At 44.7% G+C, this 17,509-nt stretch overlaps 1 protein-coding gene across 6 annotated transcripts in view; it reads left to right on the top strand.

Moving 5' to 3' along the window:
- The window catches only part of LOC138471946 (uncharacterized), an 835,353-nt gene that overhangs the window by 278,015 nt on the left and 539,829 nt on the right, over positions 1 to 17,509 (top strand). For 5 of the 6 annotated variants that reach the window (XM_069609830.1, XM_069609827.1, XM_069609826.1 and 2 more), the window contains exon 2: positions 2,009 to 2,060. The exons of the other annotated variant lie outside the window; for it this stretch is intronic. The gene's annotated coding sequence lies outside the window, so the exon portion shown is untranslated. The remainder of the gene's footprint in view (positions 1 to 2,008; positions 2,061 to 17,509) is intronic. 6 annotated transcript variants of the gene reach the window in all.

Below are 17,509 nucleotides of genomic sequence, written 5' to 3'. Positions count from 1 at the left end.
GTACAAACAGGTGGTTGGACAGTTGTGAAATCCTGTTCGCGTGGCTGTGTCTTGGGAAATGATTCCGGTTTCTGTAAGGACCCATCATGGAGTGGTGGGGGTGGGAGGAGTCAAAGCAGTCTGCGAGGAAGGAATTCTTGTTTTTGAGGGAATTGAGAGTGGAGGGGTGGATCCAAAAGGGAGCTCAGAGGGGTTGATGAAGTTAGAGCAAAAATAAGCAGATTCAGATGTGTTTGGTTAGGGGGCGAGGAAAGTGATATGGTGGGATGGTAGTGGGGTCACGCAGGTGGGGTAGCGGCACCTCTTAATGAGGGACTGGAATGGAATGCTTGGGTGGAAAAGCCTGATGGCGAACAACAAAATGCATTTAAATAGGGCAGAAATGAGCAACAAAATGCCTTTTTAAAAGGCCGTTGTGATGAACAGAAATCATTTTTAAATCTGATTGAAATGACCAACAGAATTCATCCAAATAGACCAGAAATACGTTTAAAAAGCTTTGTGACCAGAAGAAAAATGTAAATAGGCCAGGGGCAATCAACAAGATCTGTATCATGGCCAGTAATGATTGAACCAATTTAGTCGGGTGTGCTAGTGAGTTGACGACGGTCTTACTTCACAAGAGTGTGGGAGCCCCTCTACTGTGAGCATAGTTCAAACAATATGTTCTATGGAATATCTTCCGCTCAGGAGGGTCTACAGCCACGTTTTAGCTCACTGCACCCTTCACAGAGGAGAAAAAGCTAATTGCATATCAGACTGGTCCCACCCACAATGGCAGTCCAGACGTCCCTTGCTCAGTTTGCCTTCGAGAGGCTCAGCTTCATCTCCCTGAGGAGGCCCAACAAGGCTGAAACACGTGTCTGCCGTTGCTGATGGTACTCTTGTTCAGAGGAGAATATTCTAGCATTTCGGTGCTGGACTGCCCTTGTAGGTGGGACCAGATTGATCTGCAAATGGGTATTTCTCCTCTGGGATGGGTGCAGTGAGCAGCTAGTACATGGCTGTAAACCCTCTGGAAGAACATTCCATAGCACAGGTTATTTGAACCATATTCGCTCTCAGCAGAGAGGGGGGGCTCCCGCACTCCTTGCTTAATTTGACAAAGGTCTTAGTTCGATTTGGGCAGCTGGATGTTGAGGGTGGTCGGGTTGGAGTAGATGGAGGTTAAAATACCTGTCCAATGGTGGTAGCAGCCAATATGGGCAGGGGTGAACGGGAACAGCCAAATGGGAGACTCTTCTCTTAACAGCCCAACTGGCTGGATGCTCTGGTCGGTGGAGTTGTGGGGATGAGCCCCTGTCAACTGCAGACTGCAGGACCCAATTGCTGGGATTGGTGATGTCCCTGGAGGTTTTTGGGATATGCTTCCCCAGCTCCAATGGTCGGAGCTGGGAAGAGGAGGAAGCACTGCAGTGCGCTTTACCCTGGTATAGAAAAGAGTTCATATATTTGCCTGCTGGTTGCGCTCGCCTGTTAATGTAGGGACCCCATTCCTGTTTGTAATTGCCTATGAATGGGTAACCATTGAAGTTGATATTCTCTACCACAAAGATGAATCAAGGGGTTTGTGTTCAAAATAACACCCGTTTTAAATTGAGATATTTTTACATGCGTTTGTTATGATCATTATTTGAAAATAATAATAATTTAGCATTTATATAGCGCTAAGAACTGAGCACTGCTTATACCCAAGGGTGTGTGGTCCTCATTTATCGACCTCGGAAGGATGAAAGGCTGAGTTTAGCTCTGCCAGGATTCGACCCTGCGTCAGCAGGATGTCAAAGCGAGCGCTCTACTCGCTGTGCCACTTGACCAGCTTCGACAATGAATGAACAGAGACTGTACACTTGGCGGGTTGTTGTGAAGAGCTGGGTCCTGCACAAAAGAAATTAATTTGTTGGCTTCCCTTACTTTGTGACCAGTGTGTTAATGTAATTATGTTGATATTGTTCTATTGCCTTTTGTAACATTTTCAGAATTACACTACTTTTTTTTTCTTTTTTAGAAGTGCACTTGAATCGACCAAAAGCAAGACAACGGACACCATCCATGCACAGGTACAACTCCTTCCCCCTCCCATTTCCGCTGCCACGAACACTGCTACAGTTGCACATTATGCATTTGGCAGTAACCACATGTTTCCATTTGCTTTCTATTCACATTTCATTTGAAACTGTCGATGTCTAAGGTTTTGCATTCACACTGTTGCATTGCCATTGGCGTAGGAGCCCTGAAGACAGTCAGCAGTGTGAAACACGTGAAGACTCCGTTCTTCTAAACTACTCATCTGTAGGTTTGGCGCAATGTTGGCAATGCCCACTTTGGCAAAGTGGTGCTATGTATATGGACCTTCATATTCACGTAAGAATACAAAGTAGTGTGTGTGCTGTTTCTTTCAGGTAAAGCATTCATCCTATCAGATGTGTGCCTGACCCTTACGAGACAGCCCTTATTGGATGAATACTCTGGTCAGTCTGTCATATGACTACCTCTGGTCCTTACCCTTCTCCTCAATCCCATATGAAAAAAAAAACATTATCTCTGTGCACTGTCGGCTAGACTTGCTTTGATTATCCACATTTAAAAAAAAGAAATGCAGGCAAAAGGCATTGCTGAGTGGCACTACGCCATGCTGGTGCTGTTCGCTGCAGCCAATGTGTTACTATTGCTAGGCAACCAGGATTCTGTTCCCAGCCCCTGCCACCACACTTCCAGTGGTATATGCTCCTCCCATCCCCCTTCCTCTAGCCTGCCTCTGGTGAATCACAAGGCATTCCCCGCCGGACCTGAAAGAATCGGATTTTAAGTGTTTGCATGCAGTTTTCCTTCAAATGTCCTGCTGCGTTTTTGTGCGAGTCTGTGCACACGTGAGTGACTGTACACTTGCCTGCATATGTGTATCTTTCTGTGCGTGCGTGTATGCATGTGTACAAGTGTGATGACTAAGTGTTTGTGGTGTGAGAGGGGGCCGCTGCAGCATGTAAGGGATATACATTGGCATATCTTGTGTGCATGGCATCATGGAAGCGATTCACGGCAGCCTGCTTTTAACAGATTGCTGGTTCGAATCCTGGTGAGGCTGGCTTAGTGCTATAAAAGCCAATCATTTGAGTGGATGAAGCACTTAATAAAGTTCTAAACGGTATTTCCATTTGTGGTGTGTGCATTGTGCCAATTATATAAAAAAAAAACGTGTGGAAAAGCCTGTCTACACGGGACAAACTTGTGTTGGATTAATTTATTCCTAGGGCAACAGCTCCCACTAGCGGTTACAACAGGCAAAGCGGCAGTCTCCAGTGCACGTGACTGCATTGGACAAACATACATCTGGCCTTTTATTATAGATGGGTTCATTTTTCACAGTCACTTTTGCCCTCTGCCATGGTTGTCCCCCCGGCTTACCCACATGCATTCAATGTTTTAGTGTTATTACACCCTTGTAAATTCAAGCCTAGCGCCACAGTTCTCTTCTCCATCCCACTTACCCGAACTCCCTCTGAACTTTGGAGGCAGTGCTTAGGCCGGGGGGGGGGGGAGAGCAGATGCCCATACACATGCCTGGCTATTAATGTTGCCCAGTGGCGATGTCAGATGGGTACAGTAAGCATAGTGTTCTGTGTTGTGGACTCTGCTATTTAGTTCCTGCCGGCTTGCTACCCCGAGTGTTTTTTCACTTGTTACTAACTTGGAGGAGGGGCTACCTACAGCATCCGCCGGTCCAACACTCATAAGCCTCGCATCTCGTGGAGCGAGCGGAGTGAACATAGTGTTCTGTGTTCTGAGCGTCTGGAGTCTGCAGCCAGAGAAGCTTCATATTGTTACTGTTGGCCCCACATTCCGCTAAGCACATCTTGTACGCCTTACAGCAGTCTCCTAGCCTTAATGGTTTCTGACTGTGCTTCAAAGGAGAAAGCCTCAGGGCTGGTCGCGGTCGGGGCCTTGAAGCGGGCAACTCGGGCGAGGGCAGCCCCTAGCTGTAAACCCATGGGAACCCTGCAGTGCCACCTCGGCTGGGTTGGCCAAACCCATGCTTATTCCACCTTTGGCTAATCCAACAAGCCTTTCTCTGTCCAGTCCTACGCCAAATTTCAGGGATCCAGTCGGTGGAAGCAAAGCTGGCATTGGTGGTTATCCCACAGGACGTCAAGCATTGGATTTGTCCTGTTGAGGGGAAGGAAAGCTACCCATCATTAACATGACAACCTCCTCTGAAGAAGCTAATACATGTATATCCTCAGCCTCATACTCTACTCCCATCTTCGAAATCCTGCCAGCGGAAGACATTTAGGTTCGGTGCATTAAAAATAACTTTGCATCTAAAGTCCCCCCTACAATCACTAACTATTATCCAGCACGTCCAGAGCTGAATGCTGTTAATTCTGGCCTGGACGTTGCACATATCCCTTCTTCTGTTGATTTTGGTTCTCAGTGGATGGGTGAGTCGTCTGCCTCAGTTCCCTGTCTAGGTTTTAAACGCAATGAATCTGTCACTACGGCACTAGTTGAGGGGACCAGTTCCATTCTCCTCTCTTTGCGAAGTAAGTGCTATGCATACAGTGCTTCCTACCGCTATTAGGGACGGTGAGGAAGTGATCTCTGACTTAAATGACTGCAAGGTCTTGCTACCGGCCCTGAATGTACGGTGCAATGTTATTCCATTGAAAAGGGCTGTGCCGCTGCTTTGGATGCTCCTGCAACTAAAGAGGCGGAGACCTCTGTGTAGAATAGGATAGCTGTATCGGTAGAGATGCACCCAACCAGAATCATGGCTGATCTTAACTTGTCCTTCAATTCAAATGAGCCTATGGTTGGCTTCTCTCACAATGTGGGTGTCACCTTGGACGGCACACTGTCCAATTCACCTAACCTTTTCACCTCCTCCCTGACCAGTAGCTGTAGTTCAACCTGCTGCGACTCAGCCTCTATGTTCGGGGTTTTGGTAAATCTGCTGTCTGTTCTTCTACTTCGTATCAAAGAACAAATCCAAAACACTATTTGACAGGCGCTCCAACAATGTGAGTTTTTATTGTAACTTATTTATGCAGAGCATCTGTGTTTTTTATAAATTTGAATTGAAGAAATTGTTGTCGTCTACACGTGTTTCACCACTTATAAATGTAGTGGCTCATCAGGAGGTATACATATATTTATAGTGATCATTGGTCCTTCTACTTCGGTCGGATGATATACTGTCTCCGCTTAAACAACAAGATCTGGCCACCACATCACACACTCGCACACTATATTTTCTGGAGTCTACTTTAACAGCCCAAACAAGTGATTTTGTTGCGATTGAGTTCCAACTCGAGCGGTCGATGCCTTATGACTCTTCCATTCACGTGGTCATTCCGGATCATCAACTGCATGAATTACCTGCAACACCCTCCTCAACCACTAAGAAATCCATTACAACTGGGGAATCAGACGTCAGGCCTGCGCGAAAAGAAAGTTACTTGCCAGGCGAGGAGATATGCTGGGTCAAGCTCTTCCTACAAAAAACCTCTGATGCCCTGGCCTCTGAAACTCAAAACACCCCTGATTGCAGCAAGACCTTTCCTATCCTTATGGGTAATGGCTCCTCTGCTACTGCTCTCTTCTGCCCAAGAGGCCAACCCCATGTTCCTATTTTTTCTTTGATCTCGCAAGAAGTGGCCTGCCAGCACCTGGTCTGCCCAAAGCTCCAGCAGACACGGGAAAGGCTGGCACTTTGGATGATAATAATAATGCTCGTAATGGTAAATGAGGCCGTAGGAACAACTGTGCCTTACTGACTTCGTTCTCTGTCTTGGATCATCAAGACTCTGGGCGTGATCCTGCTGCAGGGAACCTTAATGTGAACACTCTGGCTGTTCACACAGCCAGTGCGCTCAGAACAACGCCTGCCCCAATATTCCCTGTCCTGGGGGACAAGGAACAAGGGTCTCTTCAAAACGTCTCCAAAAAACAGAGGGCCGGGGCGGTTGGTGCCAAGCAATCACAAAATGTTGCCTTTCACTCTGGATGCGACTCTGTGCGATTCTGAAAACATGCAGGTGGGCTGACTGTCCCTTGGGAACCCTACTGGGCCCAAAGAAATCATCTATGTCAACATCTATGACCTCCCCATATGTTGGGCTGCAGATTGCAGTCCTAAGAATCTTCGAGTGGTGGTTTTATTAAGAGTCTTCTGCCACACTTATAGTCCTGAGTGGAGACTTTAACTCTCATATCTCTTGCAACCCCCTTATGGAGGATGGAATTGAGGATTTTCAGTCCTCGGACTCGCGCACGAGTCCAATCTTGACCATTCCTGTTCCCGTGGTATTAACTGGTCGACTTTTGGCGCTCAGTCCTCTGACTGTCCTCCCCAATTTACTTGGTCCACTCCTATCAGCTCCAGCATTATTGAATACACGTTTGTGGCCCATAGTCCCTCCCTGATGATGGATATTGCTATCATTCCATGTATGGAGAGCAATCACTCCCCTGTTATTCTGAGTCTTGGTGTGGAGAAGCCCGAATTTAAAGACTGCACATCAGGGACAGTTTCAGTTAACAACTCTCTGAACCGCGTTGTGTGGAATTCTCCAAATATTGAACCGGCTTTGACGATGGCTCATAGGGTGTTTTGTGATTTTATTCCCATGGGGTCAACTGGTCCTCTAGTTGTGGACCAAGGTCAGGGTCTTTTGGCTATGGCTAAATATGAGGAGTGAACCTCTTTAATCTGTGATGGCAATTCCCTCCCTCAAAATCTGGGGAAACAATCGCAGGGCTACTGGCCCAAGCTTTTGATAAAGCCATTAGGGACACAGAAAGATCTATCCACAGAGAGCTGAGTCATATGGCTCTTTCTTTCCCTGACCAAGGCCAATACGCAATTGGTAGGCGGCAGATTAAGGCAAGTTATACCAGGTGGCTTAGATTTCATCGTCTATTAAGAGAATATCAGATGTAGAGATACCTGGTGTCAACCACTCTAACAAATGACACAAAGAAATGTTGGCAGATCATTAACGGACACAAATTGACTCGTTCGGATATCAATGTGGTCTCTGTGCCTGTATGGACTATTTTCATTACGGAGACCCTTTGTGGCCCTAGCCTAGCATCTCTGCGGCTTCCCCATATGGGTGTCTGGAAATTTGAGAAAACCTAAGGGGGAGGTCTCTAAGCTAATTAGCATTAGTATGCCATCTGAGGCCCCTGGCCCAGATGCACTCTGTAATTTACTGATTAAGTCTGACAACATGACCTTGTGGTCTGAGGTCCTTAGCCACCTCTTTTGCTGTAATGCCGCCACCTAGGTCCTCCCTCACTCCTGGCAGATAGCATTCTGGTCCCAGTACTAAAGAAAGGCTTTCATGCCGACCCCAGAAACTATTGCCTTCTGGCAATGTTAGATGTCCCCTCAAAGGTCTTTACTAGGGTCCTCCTTGACGAATTAACCAGCTTGACTGAAGCTGAAAACATTCTCCCTTGGAATCACCTGGGTTTAGAAAGGGCTGCTCCACCTCTGTCAATGCCCTCGCTATCACCACTATCATTCAACACGCCTGGAAGATTCGGAAGAGGCCATTCAATGCAGCATTTGTAGATTACAGTGCTGCCTTCAACACCGTAGACTATGCAAGACTTTGGTGAAAGTTAGCCAGTTGGGGGATTCCTGTGGGCTTATTGAAAACGATAATAATGCTTCATGAGAAGACTCGAGTCAAGGTACAGCTGGAGGTTAATGGGGGCACTTTGGGTTGCATCCACACCAACCTGGGCCTCAAGCAAGGTTGCAATCTGGCCCCTTTGCTGTTCTGCCTTTATCCATCTGACATGGGAAAAGCCCTGAACGATCTGAAGTTTATTCCTCCTAAACTCGGCGACCAAGTAGTGTTGCGGATGGAGTATGCCGACGACATTGTTATCCTCCATCTTGCCCCTCAGGGACTTCAAACCACATTGGACAACCTAGATTCCTATTCAGCACTGAATTCCCTTAGAGTGAAGATCTCCAAAACCAAAATCATGCGGTTTGATTTTCACTCTAAACGAGTGGCACGAGCCGATTGGAACCTGAGGGGAGTCCCTATTGAAATCGTAACCCAGTACGTTTATCTTGGTATTGTTTTGGATAGTAAGCTAAGGAGCGCTTCTCTCGTAAACATACTTAAAGTGCTCTCAGCTCAAACCCTAGGAGCAATATGTTTTTTCAAACTGCATACTATGAAAATTGCCCCTATCATCAGTTATTCTGCAGAGGTGTGGGCTTTGGGATCTCTGGGGGTTGTCTCTAAACTTGAAACTAGAATCCTAAAGAGGCTACTTAGACTGCCATCTTTTGTTTCCTCCGAAATGCTCTACCTGGAGTTTGGACTACTTCCCATTCGAGAGCACATAGCATAGAATTGTTTGACTCTCTATTGGAACCTTGCCCATGTTCAGGGGAATACACTTCTGGGCAGTGGCGGCTGGTGAGTTTTAAAGCTGGTGGGGCGTAAAGTTCCCAGGTGTAATTTGGGAGCGAGCATGCACAGCGCACGAGCCCACACCACCCAAGGGGGTGGTCTAGGGGGTTTCTCCCCCCCCCCCAGAATTTTTTTTGGAAAAATGGCCTCCAAAATGTGCTATTTACTGTCCAAAACCCACCGAAATAGGACATTAAAAGCATTAGGTTTTACATACTAATGGTAGTACATTATTCTTACGTGTGCAGGTGTGATGGTGTATTTTACAGCAGCTTGTATTGCGAATACCTGATACTAATTATGTATGCATAAAAAGTGTATCATTATATAGTCAGTAATGAGCACAAGTACAGCAATGAACAGATGACAGTAAATGAAAGGAAGTGTAACTCTGCAACTTTCAGAAGGGGGTCCAGGATATAAATGACATTGTTAGGACTGGAGCCTGGAGGCCTTGTATAAATGCGTCATAATGCAAGTTTCTAATCTCAGGCTGATCATTAATAATCATAAAATAAGATGCAAGTACTGCGACGGCTCTACCCAATTGCTTTTCAGAAGCAACACTCCATTTAAATCATTAACTCTCATAAGATTGCTTTGAAAAAACACAAGCAGGCACATTGAGTGCAAGATTTGACGATAAGGCTTGTTTAATTTGAGCTAAGAGTTCCCACAAGGAGGTGTTTTGGGCGGGTAGGAGCTGGAAATGGGTGGGCATGACCATAGGGATAAGCGGGGCCATGGGCAGTTAATGAGTGGTCAAATAATCAAACAACACCTACATGCTTTGTTCCCTCTTCATATGCCATTTCTCCCTATCTGTACTCTGATGCAATAGTTTTGGCTTATAGGTGGCGCACATGTGCCACCTAATAGCCCAAACTAAAAAGAGTAGACGCTCAATTGGTTACTTGGGGCAGTGCCATACATACCTATTGTTTACTAAAAAGTCTACTTAGCTATAACACTCTTGAGGCTAGTTTGGGGGCTCTAGGCATTATGTAAAAACGTGACCTTGATATGTTTGGCCTGATTTACAAAAGCGTTTTATTATGGTGCAATTCCATTAAAAACACTTTGTAAATCAGGCCATTGGAGTCTATGGAACATGGCTCAACGTGTGGAACCCTCAGAAAGACTGCTAAAATCAAGAAATATTGTACAATAAAAGTATGAATGCATAACAGCAGAATATTATAGAAAATTTGCATAGTTGCAAGGTAAATTAGCTCCACGGCAAAAATCGACCCTTTGCAGAAAACCTATTCTTTTAATGTACTTTTGCACAAGGGAACTGTATGCCTTAATCCTAACCCTCTCGGCCTTGTGCAAAAATGCATCGAAATGTTATGATTTTTGTAATGCAGGACAATTGAAGTTTGTCTGTTAACACCCAATTTTTTCACCCATGTTGCATGAGTACCTGGAACATAGGGCGATCAATGGACGTGTTAAAAATCAACCAGTTTGACAGATGGGGGAAAAGGTTTTTATAATCTCGCAACCTAGCAAGTGCTCAAAAGGCTAGAACGTGCCCACTCTTGTAAAAGCTGGCAGCTCTTGGTATGCCTTCTCATGGCGCAGTGCGATCATCACTGCAATTGCCAAAGCAATAACGCAGGCTACGCGGCCATTATCTGAATGAGAGCCGTCAGCCAGAGCAGAGGGGAGAGGCGGGAGTTCTCCAGATCAAAGACGGGAGATTCTTATCTGCGGCCCATGTGTTCAGATGAGCACCATTACGTTTGACAACTCCGTGAGAGCTGCCGCACTTCACAAGCCCAATTTGGATTCCTTCTTTCCTCCAAAGAATGAGATTCCTTAGGCAGAATGGAAAAAATAAAAAAGATAAGTCATTCTCACCTCTGTGCCGTGGTTTAACTTTTAATAATGAGACTCGGGAAGCTTGAAAGGCTGTGTCCAGTCACAAGTGGCTGCCGAGGAGCCGGTCATGCGGATGAGTTGCTATATTTGAAAACAGCGGAGCACGGAGCACTATAGGCCCGATTTCCTCATAGACCCATTCCTGCACTGCTTACGTAACATAACGTTACAAGCTGCGAATCGAGAAGAAGGCTGTGAGGCACACACCATGCCCAAGACTCGCCCGACTCCACCCACGCGGAATGTCATTGGTTGAATGCTAGCACAGGAATAGGAGGAGGTCTCCTACTGTGCTGTTTGCGCAGAAGAACAGTGAGGGGCCACCCCTCCAGCCCCCCGACAGCCTCCCAAATGAGAGGATGTGATACGTAGAGTGCGTGGAGCTACAAGCTCCACACACTCTACATGTACATAAAATTAACGAAGTCTGCGTAGATCCGGACACGCCCCGCCCCGCTGCTGTAGTGGTTGGGCAGAAGCAGGCCTAGCACTGCAGCCCAGCAGTGCAGCAGGTTAATAAATAAATAATTAATCTGCCGCTCTGCAAAAATGTATTTGCAAAAAAGAGTTCTCTTCTTCTCTCAGTGGCGGTGAGGGGGGGCGGTGCCCCCCGCCCTATGTAAGCGCCCGCCACTGCTTATGGGGTTCTTGTTTGAGGGGTTTACTACCAAAACTCCTTTTTATGAAGTTTTCCACCATGGGAACCATGAAGCAGTTAGCTGCCCGTTGGACTAGGAACTCCCTTGTTGGGCGTTATTTAAAAAAAATATCATGAAACCATCTCTGGAGAGTTTCCTCCGTAATCAGTCGATTAGCACCTTGGCCTCCAAGTCTACAGCAGATGGCTTTTTCCCCATATATACTAAACAGGCAGGTGGTTCCCTCTTGTATTTCCCATTTTATTTGAGGCTATCTGTGCCTAAAATTCAGTGCAGAAAAAACCTTGGAGATTGTTGGGGGATAGCGTAAAATCAACAAAAGTTACAGATTGTGGTGCTTTTGTGGTGAGCCAACGGTGGAATCAACTTAGCGCCTACTTTCTGAATGTACAGCTTTGGAGAGCTTTCTTGAATCTGCACTCGGGGTATCATGGCTTAACTCGCCCGGCTGTGCTTTGGGAAATGTTTATGTCTGGAACCCATGAGGGCTGCATTATCTTTTTTACCAACATGTGGAGAGAAGTATATGAAATAATTGTATCTTGAAGAAGTGAATACATACATTTGACATCCCTTTTCCTTCTCTCTTAAACGTTGGAGTTTGCTTGTTATATAACCAAGGATAGGCGTCTGCTACCACATGGACCCGGGGAACAGCAGACCAAAGAGCCAAAGGGAAAGAAAGGATCACACGGTACAGCCTCTAGAAAAATCAAGCAAGGTATTTAGCCATCACATTAGAGAAACCAATGAGGGGATAGGCCAGGTCAAGGATAGTATAAAAATAACATTTCTTTATTAATCACATATTAAATCGCATAACAGATAGTTCTAAGTACATAATAAAATAGCATAAAACCATACAGCTCATGTTGAATCTATACAGATAAAGTGCATGACAACCAATTATCCAGCCTGAAGTAAAAGATCAGAACAGCTTGAAGAAAATCTACTGCTGTTCGAAGGGGGAGGGGAGAAAAGGGGCTGTGTCAAATCTAGGTCCCCAAAGGGATCCTATTAATAACCCTACACTGTTAATAAATACACAATCCCAAATAGTAGAGGCAGAATGATATAATCAGTTTTTAATAATTACAAATTAGAAATGGAAAAGTGCTACGTGCATAGTTAGAAATTCTCTCCAACCTACTGGTCTGGAAAAGCATAATTCGTGAAAAATGAATTTAGAAATTGTCAGACAAGCTTGCACTGCAATAATAATAGAAATGCTGCATGCAACGCTCATCACCATTTCAGCCTAAATGGTCAACCACCGGTACCTAGTGTAAACTACACCAATCTCATGTGTTACACTGGTATCACTAAATTAATAGTTTCGACGACCCCAACGGTGTCTAAGTCGTCACTCTCTCCAAGAAAAGAGAGGGGCGGCTTGACAGTTGTCTTCCTCAGGACTCGAAGGAAATGGTTATACACTAATGGATTAACAACAAATTTATAAAATCAATGGATGGGCATCTTGGTATTCTTCCACGTGTCCTTCCATATCTCAGATCTTCTTCTGTATGTATAAATGATGCTTATATTCCTTCTTTATCCAATTCACCACTAAAATGCATAAGAGAGTCAGACAGAGGAGAGAAAAAAAAGAAGAAATAGACAAAAGAAACGAAAGTTAAAAATACACAGGTAAAAATCATTGACCTAGCCTAGCAACCCCACAGTAGCCCAATTCCGATTCTCACAATGTGGTTCTCAAAGGAATCCAAATCACACAACAATTGCTCAATTAGAATCATTATGTCAAATCCAGTATTGACAAAATACAGAATCCAGAATTGGATGTGGGATGGCAAAGTCTATTCCAATAGCACTAGTTTACACAAGGTACCGGTGGTTGACTATTTAAGTTGAAATAGTGATGAGCGTTGCATGCAGCATTTCTATTATTATTGCAATGCAAGCTTGTCTGACCATTTCTAAATTAATTTATCACGAATTATGCTTTTCCAGACCAGTAGGTTGGAGAGAATTTGTAACTATGCACGTAGCACTTTTCCATTTCTAATTTGTAATTATTAAAAACTGATTATATCACTCTACCTCTACTAAGAATTGAATTTGGGATTGTGTATTTATTAACAGTGTAGGGGTATTAATAGGATCCCTTTGGGGACCTATCTTTGACACAGCCCCTTTTCTCCCCCCCCCCTTCGAACAGCAGTAGATTTTTTTCAAGCTGTTCTGATCTTTTACTTCAGGCTGGATAATTGGTTGTCATGCACTTTATCTGTATAGATTCAACATGAGCTGTATGGTTTTATGCTATTATATTATGTACTGAGAACTATCTGTTATGCGATTTAATATGTGATTAATAAAGAAATGGAGTGTGCTTGTTATGCAGTGATTTTCTGAAGATGATGTAAATGTATTAAAAGCTATTAAATTAACGGTATGATACTAAAAAATAAAAGATAGGTACAGAAACCACTCTATGTGCTAACAGGTTCCATGTCATGAGTCACCTACATATTCTCCTGACATTGTAGTTAACTCTTCATGCCGCCACCTGTGGGCCTGTGATTTTAATTGAAAAACTGAACCTCTACAAACATTTGCATGCAAAGTGTTCACTAAGAAACCGGGCTGGGAAGTCAACGTAGGTGATACTGGGGCCAGTTAACCACTGTATCATCCTGTCTGGCATATACTTTCAGTCTGCAGGGATGTTTGTGGGTGAAGTAGAGTTGGTTTGGTTGGTCCGGGGAGTATTTGGGGAGCATTACCTCCCACACCCATAGATTTAGAGATCAGATGCTTCAACATCACAGGGGAAAATCTTGTAGATCTGGGCTTTCAGTTACAACCCGAAGGATTCAGTGAGTAGTGTGGTAGAAATTTGCCTAGAGTTGATTGAGCACTCTCGCCAATCATAACTACAAGGTAAGCTGAGGGCTGGGGAGGTGATGCCTTGCGCTACCTGCCACTGAAGGCATCCTGGGTTGTGCACTGTTGGGCCATTGCAGCCATGCCTCCTACGTTGGTCATATATTCAGGGTCTACCCTTTGGAAGAAGAGGGTTTTTGGATGTTATCCTTCAAAGCAATTCCTATTTTTCAGGGAGGGAGAAAGCCTACAAGTCGGATTTGTATTTTTGTGCTTTAATGCTCCATTTGTAGTCAGCAGTATGATATCCAGCCTCCCAAGCGCTAAAACGCATACACATGTGCTCTCAAATGTTGTATCTTTTCCTTGCTGTCTTTTTGTCTTCTCTCTCCCGCTGCCGGCCTACCACCAGTACCCTCTCTCTTGCTGTCTCTGCAAGGCCAGCCAGTAAATTAATTGGAACAGATTTCTCCAGATTCGCAATCTGTCAAAAATTGTCTCTTCAAATCATGGAAAATCGAAAGCTTATGCCAGAACAGCTACATAACGCTTATAGTGCACCGCAGTGGTCAGCCATTTCCTGTCTCTGTGACCTACATCATAGCTTAGAAGAGCATTGATCCAGTTTCTTTGTTTTGTATTAACTTACATTAAAGTATGATTAACAGTACATGGTGTCAATCACAGGTGTTAATGGCTAATTGGGCGTGACTATGGCCTGTGTCCTGTGCCTTTAGAGGTGTGACTATTTGTTGATTCGAAATGGGAGGGGTGATTGAAACGAAATGCATTGCGGGTTATGATTACAAGCAGGTGATTGTATCATGCATTTTCTTTTGCTGTGTTCTTTTAGTTCTGATTGCCCAGTGGTAAAACTCAGAAAAGATGTCTTTAGGATCACATTAATTTGCATGCTAATTATAGGTTTACCATCGGGTTGGGCAAAAAAAGCTACAATCCTATTTTTGCTGTCAAGTTGTTCTGTTATGTGATGTGTGCATGCTTCAACTTATTTCTATAACACTGTTCTTTTAACCATGTATTTTGTTTTGTGTACCCTTTTTATAACCCTGTCACTTGCCTTTTGACTCCACTCCTAGCCCCACCCCCATCGCACCAGGCTTCCCAGGACTTGGGTTCCCCGAGTATATTTACTTCCATTTCCAGCACCTTGCATGGAAATATTCAGTAGTTATGACCTGAGGTAATGAGAGGACATTGTGGGAAAAGGACAGGCCCATTCTCAATCCTGCGTGGTTTGATTGGATGCCACGGATGTGTTTCCCTCTGCTGCATGTGGGGCAATTTATTTTCATGCATATGCTTATTGCAAGCTTGGACACTAAAGAATCAAATATAATAATGTATTCAACGATTGGCTATTCTTTTGAATTTCAAATTTGTATTAAAATCATCTTCTATCATGTTCGCGTCCAACTTGGATCATTTTGATCTGCAAGAAAAGCAGCTTTCTAGGTTGTGTGGAAACATTGTGCAAACAGAGTTGCTTCAGAGGTGAGCAGGAAGTGGCGAGAACTGGCATGGTTTGCACACTGTGTTCCTCTTGCGTCATAGCGCTTACATTGTAAGAAACGCACACTTTTGAGGTTTTTTTGTATTTGCGATCCAGCGGCAAGAATCTGAGTTCAAGCCCATGGGCCACCAACTGCAAAGGAAGGAACGTGCAGACATTTCGAGAAAACGAATAAAACTAGGATTAAATAACTCGGGAGAGTCGATTTAGGTGGAAGGGGGTCAATCCACAATTGCTTATTTCATTCTGTATTACGGTTGTCTCGTTTTAGTAAATTACTATTGTATTCGTGCAAGTCAATGAGAATTAGTCCTATCTAACTCTCCTCTTTACATATCCATCACGTCCAATATTGTCTGCCCATCGGTCACCTTCTAAGATTTGGTTGATCCATTAGGTGAGCAGTGATGTACACTGCAGTTCATTTTAAAGGTCTGATAAGCAGAATTGTGGAGGGTGAACGAATGAAGCAACGACTTCCTTACCTCTCATTAGCCCTGCTTTTGTATTCGATCGGTCCAGCCTCTTTCCCGCCCCCATGATTTGCAGGCAAGCTGCTATTTCAGGGGCTATTTATTCCCCTGGGGTATCTTTATTCAGCTGTTCTACCTCCCTGTTTCAGTGATAAAGTTTGCTCAAGGGGTTATGACCTCTGTGTACCACCTTGATTGGAGCTGTACTCAAGAAACAACTGGAGAATGAAAGGCTGAAGACCTGCTCTTGGTTGTATTCAGAAGGAAGTGACCCCATTCTTCACCCATTGCAGTTTGATATAAGTGCCACATAGGTCTCCCCTCAGCTGGCGTGGCAGGAGAAGGCGTTTTATGCGCCCTTTTGCAATGAAATGCGCCACGCTCTTTTGGATTGTGTCTTAAAAGCAGTAGACAAGTTTGCAGAGCTCTCAACATGACCCTTGTCAGATGTAACCTGTTACTGTAGTCCTGGATTTGAAACCCCTTAAATGAACTTTACTTTAATTTTCATTCTGGTACTTTAGGTCCAATATTTATATATGACAAATGCAGGAGACAAAAGGCAGGCCCAGCAGAGCATTTTTTGTGGCATCTTTCACGGCATATATTCTCCTTTAGCATTTCCTCCCAGTAGTATGCACTTTGCATACATATTACTATAGTTTGACAAAGCAACACACATTTAGCTTTGTCACGTTCATCAAGTGCGTTTTATCACATGCTGCCATCCACATGCCCCATTTATTGAACGGTGCTGGGATAGCCTTCTCGTGAGTTTGCATCCTCTGACATCACCTCCTGCTGTGTAGTTGCAGATTATATAGGCTAATAAATCCCATATATTATTGTATTGTTATGTGCGCCCAGCTTCTTCCACAAAAAAGTGCATTTAACCAGATTGAGGCACACTCAGCCCTTCTCCTAAGCCCACACTCAGGCCTTAACCAAAGGAGCTCTGGGCAGGGTGGCCTGAGGGGCGTAGGAACAGGGCAAAGAGGGTGTACTGACCACATTGGCAGGAGATCAGTTTTCCCCTGTGGCTCATGGAGTTGGTGGGGATGGGGGAGGGTGTATGTGGGATTCTTTGTGTGAAAGGAGATGTCAGATGTGTCAATGTTGGGTAACCAGAGAGACTCTTTGGTGTGGCGTTACTGCTCATATGGTGCCTCCCACTTGCTAATTCGTCTCATGTGTATGTCTGCACTTCGAGTGCGTTGTCTACAAATATGTTTTTCATGCCAAATGTATTTACTCCCAAAATGGCTGAGCACAAACACATTGCAGTCAATCGGTGGAAACGGCTAAAATAAAAAAGTAAGAGTGGCGAGAAAGTCCTACAAATAACAGGTGTTTGAATGTTTTCCCCACGAATATACTGTGCATGATTCTATGTATTCAAGATACAACAGGATGGAGTCTGGAGAAGGGGCGAGGTCTGGAAAAGGGGTGGGGGGGACACATGCACTCTGTATTCATCACTGTTACCCAGAATTGCCCAAAGCTGTGCCCACTGCCCAGATGCTCAGGCTCTTCCCCCGAACTCGCCAGGGTGGAGATTCTCTGGGGTGGGCCACACTGGTGTAAGGGTTCTGGTCAGGAATCTGCAGGATTTGACGGTTCATGTGGGGGTTTGCTCATAAGAACTGGCAGGGAGGAGTTATAAAG

This window comes from Ambystoma mexicanum, chromosome 8, assembly GCF_040938575.1.
Source record: "Ambystoma mexicanum isolate Mex_15411 chromosome 8, UKY_AmexF1_1, whole genome shotgun sequence".
NCBI lineage: Eukaryota > Metazoa > Chordata > Amphibia > Caudata > Ambystomatidae > Ambystoma > Ambystoma mexicanum.
Note: the sequence above shows the minus strand (reverse complement) of the source record. Positions and strands in the feature narration are given on the sequence as shown.